Below are 8674 nucleotides of genomic sequence, written 5' to 3'. Positions count from 1 at the left end.
ACTTAACCAGACTGTCGAGCTCTGCCATCACCTAACCACGAACCATTCAGACTAACTTGACCGAACTGTCAAACTCCACCGTCACCATCGCCATCACCCTGACCATCATTCTACTCACTTATTCACTATTACTTACATTATTATTTTACTTTTTCAGTTATCTTTAACAACAATCTGACTAACTTGATCAACGGAGTCCCTTGGCTAACACCCCACCGTGCTCCCAATTGAACTAGTGTCTCCTTCTTTGTTCTTGATAGGTTGATGTTGCCCGTTTAATCAATTGTAGGAAATCACCTCTATAGTTTTGACTATTTTTTTTTGTTAATTTTAACAGAATATTACAAATATTTAACAGAATATACTTTTAAATCCAATTAAAAAATACAGTAGAATAAATATTTATTAATTGTGTTTGTATAAATTCAAATATTATAAAATATCATTTTTTATAATAATAGAAGATTAGATATTTAATAATTATATTAATATAAATTATTATATTATAATAATATTAATATAACTTCAAATGTTATAAAATATTATTATTATAATAATATATAATACATATTCATAATTTTAATAAAATTTCAGTAGAATAAATATTTAGTAATTATATTACTACAAATTCAAATATTAATAAAAAAATTAATAAATTTTATAAATAAAACTAAGCAAACTTGCATTACACCGCTTGCACCTAGTATTTATAATGGCCAAAATTTGATCATGGGCTTAACATGACAACTTGGGCTCACAGTAAGACTTAACTCACAACGCAAACGTATTCTAGTAACCTTGGGCCAATAGGTCCAAGTTCAAAGCAGTCAACACCTACCTGGATCAAGTCCATAGTCTGGAGCCCATGAGATTAGTACTCATCTATAGCCAAAATGAGTTGTAACTGAAACCATGTAGTAGGAGGGAAAAACGGTCATTAGTCTATGAACATTACGTGGCAGAATGGAAACAGTCTATTCTCCAACTAAGTAGCAATCTTCCTCCAAAATAGAGGAGAGACCACTTCTCCAGGGAGCCACGAATGGCAAAGGAACGACTCTCCTAAGAGGCTTACAAAAGGTCTTCATCTGAGACTGAAGGGGAGGACAACCAAGGGGACCGACTACTACCATAACCAAATTCAGACTCAATCTTTCTATCGCGCCAATGATGCACTCAATACAGAGAGCCACACTCTAATTCCCAGACCCTTACTTTCTTTCTACACTCTGTATTTTACTTGTTATTTCTTTATGATATTTTTATTTACAAGTTTATTGACTTGACCATCGGAGTGCCTTCGGGCGGCACCATTCCAGTGTCCCAAGGTTTTCCGGTTACCCTTGTTCTATAGATTGTCAGCGATAATTGATTTTTGTAATTGTAAATTTCAGCATCTACAACATTAATATAAGCCTAAAGTCACCAAAGGCTCAACTTATTGATGACTCCATGAAGATGTACTTTTTCATCCTATTAGGTTTTCTTCTACCTTATGATAAGTGATCAATTGTGCCACCTAATGTCGAATATTGGTTAGTATCAATAGTAGCATATGGTGATAATATTCTAAAAGTAGTCACCACATTATTCTTAATGACTAAGAAATAAATATGTTTGATAAATAAACAGCTTATTAAATTTTATGCAAAAGTTAAATTTAGAATGCACGATCTAATTTTAAATTTGAGCTTATATGAGAATTTATAGTGATTTTATGTATTTATTTATTTTTTATATATTATATAAAGTAAAAAAAATTAAAATAAATAAATAATTATAAAAATATTTTAAAATATTATTTGTTTTACTAATTTTATACCAACAAATAATTTTAATAGAGTTTATTAAATATTATAATTATAATTTACTAAACACACAATAACTTTATGTTTGAGCTGTTTTTTTCACAAAACAACTAAAACTGATTATTGAATAAGGTACGACTCTACCATGGAAACCCTTAATCATTTTGGTGTTGGGCATATTGATTTCTAATATAAATATATATATTTAAAAAACACAAGCAAACTTCAACCATAGAATGGTAGTTTACATCATCCCTAGACTTATTCTAATGTTGATTTCCATGTATTAAGAGTTGACATATATATATTTATATATACATCAATTTTAGAGCAATTCTGACCAGAGCAATTTAAAAGTGTCTCAGTTGCCCAAACTTGCCAAATCATCATAAAATATTATATTTTATTATTTTTGTATTCCACATCAATATTTGAGCACCTTTCCTATAGAATCATTCCAACCGTAAGCAACTCCAATAAGTGTCCACCATATCCCATCAATTCAATTTATTCTATTTTGAGTATTTTTTTCTTACTTAAAAAATACTATCTGGTCATGGCTCTCGCATGGGGAGTTTCTTCTTCATTAATCACCCACATGAAACAAGCTTTAGAAAACAATAGTAATAAAATCTAGCGAACAACAACGCGAAATCAACCGGCAATGCTGGCAATCTCCGACAAAAAATCAATTTCTTTAGCCACTATTAAGCTATCAACGAACTTGATTGTTGAAGTTTCTTCGGTCGACACCACCCAACTGATGTCCCAAAGATTTCACGATTACTTATTTTTGTTTGTGCAAGAGGTTTTCAATGCCCTCCATCTCAATAACTTTAATTGTAGATTTCACTGCATCTAATCATATTAAAACTCAAATATGTCAAAATTTACTTATTAAAATGTTTAATATTATAAATATAATTTATCAACTTAATTTGTAATCATATTAATTAAGTTAATTTTTTATTATATAGGTTAATTTGATATTGATCTATTAATAAATCGTGTTTAGCTTATTATGATTTCTATCTATTTATGTTACATTTAAATTTGCTAAGTTAAAGCAAGATTTGAGTATATCATAATATGTATCATAATCTATATTGTCAATAGTTAAGTTAATACTTTGAAAGACATGATGTCCAAGAATAAGAAAATATGCATGTTGTGATAAAATTTGATGAATAATATGTAAGTGTACATAATGATACAATAAGTAATAAAGTGATAAGTATTCAAGTTCGTCTCTACATGGTCTGCAAAGTTAAAACTAAATGCAAAAATCAATTGCTAAACAATTTAATAATGGTGAAAAATAATGTGGGTTGATTTTTAAACTAAAACTAATTATAGAGAATTTAAAATGCTTAAAGCAAACCAAGATAACAATTCTAACAGCAAGAGAATCTTGATTTAGTGAAATTGACTTTAATTATTAAATTCCCGTAGTAACTTGAACAGTTTGCTGCAGCAATATTTTAGCAAAAGTCTCTGAATTAAAAAGAATTCAACACATGTTCATAAAACTTTTTCAAATCCTATGATATTAGTTCCTTCACCTAATTAAACATATTCACATGCCAAATCAGGTTTAAGACACAATTTTATGCTTCAATTCACAATAGTTACACAATGCAAATAACACATCCCTATGCTATTCACTAAACACAACCTAATAAAGATCACACTCTTGTGTCACTCAAGTTCATCAATTATATTCAAACTTTCCAGCATCAAATATAACTCATCTTTTTTCCCATTGATGGCCAAACAACAACAAGAATTAAACATTAAGCATACTTGAATGAGCTATATATATTTTGCTAAAATAAAGTATTAGAAATTAATACACTAAGATATAGGGTTCATTAATAATTCAAGCCTCAAAAGAGATAGTTCATGGCTAAATTAAGAAACAATACTCCAAGTTCAAATCTGCCCATGAGTAATCAAATAACAAAGTACTAGAGAATATTAGAAAAAGATTAACAATAAAGAAGAAGAGACAAGCCAATTGATGATGAATGAATGTCCTTCTCTTCTCCCTCTTCTCCTTTCCTCTTTTCCCTTCTTGTACCTCTGGTTTCTCCTCTGTACTGTGTGTTTTCTTCTTCTCAAAATGGCAGAGTACCCAGAATAGGCGACTGATACTTTCTTTTCTCCAGCTAGGGTACCAAACTTTGATAACAAATGACAAAATTTCCCCTTTCACCCTCACATGCGAACCTCCTTCTTTTTCTCTCCTGAAAATGCTTTAAAACACTGATTAATGCTTCTGTCTTCACCACCTCAACAATTTTTTCTAGTTCAATTAATTAAGTGCCAAGCTATTTCCTTCACATGCTGAAAAACTCCACTTGAATCCCGATGAAAATGCTTCAGCAAAATCTGCCCTGATACAGCAAAACCTGAATGTTCAGCACCAAAAATCAACTTAGAGATCATTTTGCTTCTCCTCTTTCTCTTTTGACAATTCATGCATAAAATAATTGTTTTCATAACTTTCAACTCTCAAAAACTACAAAGAAAAATTAAACTAACTAACAACACAATATGTAAAGAAAATAACTAAAAAAAACAATATTACACCTTAAATCTCGAGATATAAAAAGTAGCATCGAAATGTAGGCTCGCAAGAGTGGAAATCAAATATGTAAAAAGGTATGTAATTAATTTAAGATGCTTGCGCCTGTGCGACTGTGAGCCCGCGCTCGTGCGCTTGCAGCTCGAGCCCTTGCGCCTGCTGCGCGCACCCCTGACCTGCGTGCTTGCATGCCCAGATATGCCCCATGCACCAACTGCACTATAGCAGCTTGCCGAGTCCTTGAGGCTCCATGGTGTCGTTGACCCTAAAACTAGATCCTATTTTTGTGTAATTAATATTTTATTTAATTAAAATTTTAAATTGTTTGATTTTAAAAGATTAATTATCTTATTTTATTTTTGTTAGAAAAATAAAATATTTTTTTAGTTGGTTAATGTTATCCAAAAAACAGGCACAGATGACGTGGCAAGTGATTTCTAACACGTGGCTGACACCTGGCAGAATCCGATTCGACTATCGACCAGTGAGATATTGCATGCATAACGGTTGAGTTTTTCCTACGACCAGCCTGGTCGTACACTCCGCATATTTCAAGATAATTTTATAAAGATCTTAGTCAATCCCGAGATTGTCTCCAATAATTCCTGATGATCCGATTAATTAGGAAAGAATATCTGTAACTAATTCATGTAATCTTCCTTGAGCCTATAAATAATGAAAAGATAGCTCAAGGAAAGGACTTTTTGTTGGGCTTTCTAATTACTAGAGATTAGAGATTTACGAGTGAGCTAGAGCTATCACATTCGATATATTGTTTTGTTCTTCAGAGGTTGGTGAAACTCATTGAACCCTAGTTCTTTGATCACTCATTTGAAATATTATATCAATAACAGCTCAAGTGGACGTAGGTTATTACTAGATTCTGGGGCCGAACCACTATAAATTCTTGTGTGCTTTACTGTTTTTGTCATTATTCTCATTTCAACATATCTGTCTACATCAAGCATTTTTGACTCCGTGTCAGTTGACCAAAATCAGGGTCAACATTTTGGTGCTTTCATTGAGAGCTTGATATAATATTGTTGAAGTATCAATGGCGAAAACAACAAAGAAGACTGGGCAGGCGGCTAGCGCTGCACCATCTCAACTGCCTCCTCCTCCAAACGTGACCAAAGATGAGCCACATTTGGAATTCGATGAGGAAGAACTGGATTCCGAGATGCTGAAGAATACCCTGGGGGTATTGCAGGATGAACTGGCCAATCTGAGGGCCGGCCAGGAAAGTGCTGCCGAGATTATGGCATGGCAGCACCAAGAGATTGAACGACAGCGCCTGGAACTGAGTGAAAGGCAGGCGGAGATGGACCGTTGCCAGAGGGAAGCCATGGCAGCCCTCGAAGCAGCCCTACAGCTGGCTAGGAATCAGGTTGCCCTTGCATCGCAGCCTGATCAACCTTCAAATAGGCCACCCCAAAGGGGCCCTAATCCTAGTCCACCGATCCAGCCCTCGAGCCCCCAAAGGCCCGAGCAGCCACCAATGCCTCATGACGAGGTCCCTCTAAGGGATCCTGAAGTGTAGCCTCCATCCCAGGCTGGTCGCGGCAATCCCCCGTAGTCAAGGCAGAATAGGGCTGGGCAGCAGGGCGAAGAGCCGAACCCACCGAGCAGAGGGCAGTGTCCTTCTGGTAACAGAAGGAACTCAGAGACAGGCTCTGCAGTCCGGGGCCCCCCACAGCATGACAATGCACGGGGACCCACCGACCAACGCAGACCACCCTCTTACGCTCGGGACGTTCCAGCCCAAGGAGGCAACCGAGGGAACAGTCAATCCCACCATGGCTAGTCGAGGTTCAGAGATGGCCATGGTTATAATGAGGCCGACTCAGGCAGAGGAAACGCCGGTCGGAGAAATGAAGAAATAGGTGGGGGAAGAAGCCCACCACCTAGGGATGACCAACCTGAAAGACGTGACGCTGGGGGGCAGCCCAGACAAAATAACGTCTTCAACCGGCTCAGAGCCAGCGAGCAGCGAAGAAGGGACGAGGATTTAAGAGATGTACTCAACGATCGCAGGGAATGACATGATGAGTACATTCCTCCAGCAGCAGAGGCCCCGAAGATTCCTGGCACCGTGCAAGCCCAGATAGATGCCCTCAACCAGGCAGTGCAATAGCTGGTCGGGGGAAGAACGTCTTATATTGATCACAATAGGAGAAATGGCACTCCTTTCGTTCAAAGGATAGCTATGGCAGAAACTCCTAGCAAGTTTAAGATGCCTACGCTTCCAAACTTTGACGGGTATGGTGACCCAGTATCTCATGTCAACAAGTTTGAGATACAAATGGACATTCAGAAAGTGTCCGAAGACGCTCGGTGCAAGATCTTTCCTGCAACACTTTCTGATGCTGCACAGGAGTGGTTTTTCAAATTCCCTCTTGCAAGTATTGTTTCTTGGGAGATGTTCGTAAAGGAATTTTACGGACAATTCTATGTGGGTCGTGTGCACCCAACTGAGGCAAATCAGCTGGTCGAAATATGCCAGCAAGACGGAGAACCACTGAAGGATTATGCCCAGCGTTTTATGCGAGCAGTTGCTGGAGCCAAAACAGTGGGAGACGAAGGCAAGATGATGGCTATAACTGCAGGAGTTAAGCGCCGCACACCTCTTTGGAACAGCCTCCAAAAGCATAGGGTACCCAGGAATTTTTGGATCGAGCTGATCGATACATCAAGCTCGAAGACGCCATAGCCAGTGAAGGAAAGCCCCCAGGCAAGGATAAGGGGACTTCCGAGCCCGCCAAAGCCGCCATTGGGTCAAAACCCAACGGCAACGGCAAAGGCAACGGGAACGGCAATGGCAATGGCAAGAATGGGGGGAAACGGCCACATAATGAGCCTTCCACCTCTGACAATAAACGAGCCAAGGGTAATCGTTATGAACCTCGGCTCACTAACTACACTGCCCTTATTGAGTCTCGGGGAGAGGTGTATCAGGCCACGAGTTCCAGTGTGCCTTATAAAAAACCTGCTCCCATTTGAAAAGATATTTCGAAGAGAGACACTACCAAATTCTGTCGTTATCATAACAACTACGGACATGATACAAATGAATGCAACCAGCTAAAGGATGAAATCGAGTTCCTTATTAGACAAGGACACTTGAGAAGATATGTACGGGCCTCGGGAAATTCCCAACGAGAGGCTCCAGGTGGCAACGAGCATGCGCCCACACGCCAACGCTCGCCACCTTTGCAGCCTGACCCCGTAGCTGGCACTTTACTCACCATCCGTGGAGGCCCGCACCTCGCGGGAAGTAGTGGAAAGGCGAGGGAACGATATGCTCGGACCCTACGTCACGACCAGGACATCGAGATGATGACTATGGAGGACAGGGCATCAAAGAAGGCTCGGTCAGAGGATGGTGAGATAACCTTCTCTGATAGCGACGCCCAACATGTCCGGTTCCCACATTCTGATCCTCCTGGACGTTCAAATCGCCAACATGATGGTGAAAAGAGTACTAGTGGATACAGGAAGTTCAGTGAACATCCTGTACAAATCTTCACTGGAACGCATGAAGTTGTCCGTCAAGGACTTGGAGCCTTGCAACCAAACAATTTACGGCTTCTCTGGCGAGGGACTCGCCCCAGCAGGGTCAATCAGATTTCCAGTCACAGCAGGTACAACGCCTGCTACCACGACATTACTCGCTACTTTTATAGTAGTCGATTGTCCTTCGGCGTACAATGCTGTCATTGGAAGGCCCATACTGGTTAATCTTCGGTTCGTCACCTCAGTATGGCACTTGGCCATGAAATTCCAGACAGACACAGGGGTAGGACGCGTGTTGGGAAATCAAAGAGAAGCAAGGGAGTGCTACAATGCCTCAGTTACAAAGGCGAAGAAGGGAACGTTGAAAAGCACTCCCCCAGATAGGTTGCAGATGACAATTGATACACAAGCCCAATCTGGTGATGGAGTCACCAAATAAGGTGTTGCCTAAAGTGAGGATAGGGACTTAGATCCTCGCTTTGGGGATTTTAAGGAAGTTGTTAGACCCGTCGAGGACCTGGAAGAGGTCCAACTTGACGAAAAAGACCTGACCAGAGTCGTAAAGGTCAGGAAAAATTTAGAAACAACAACGAAGCAAGCACTGGTGGAATTCTTGCAAAAGAACCAGGAAGCTTTTCCCTGGTCACACAAAGACATGGCTGGGATAGATCCTGCAATTATCAGCCATGTCCTGAACGTTGACAAGAGTTTTCCACCCGTGCAACAGAAAAGAAGGCTGCTCGATAAGGATAGATCGAAATCCTTA

This window comes from Humulus lupulus, chromosome 7, assembly GCF_963169125.1.
Source record: "Humulus lupulus chromosome 7, drHumLupu1.1, whole genome shotgun sequence".
NCBI classification, from domain to species: Eukaryota; Viridiplantae; Streptophyta; class Magnoliopsida; order Rosales; family Cannabaceae; genus Humulus; species Humulus lupulus.
The sequence above is the reverse complement of the archived record's forward strand: the minus strand, read 5'-3'. Positions refer to the sequence as shown.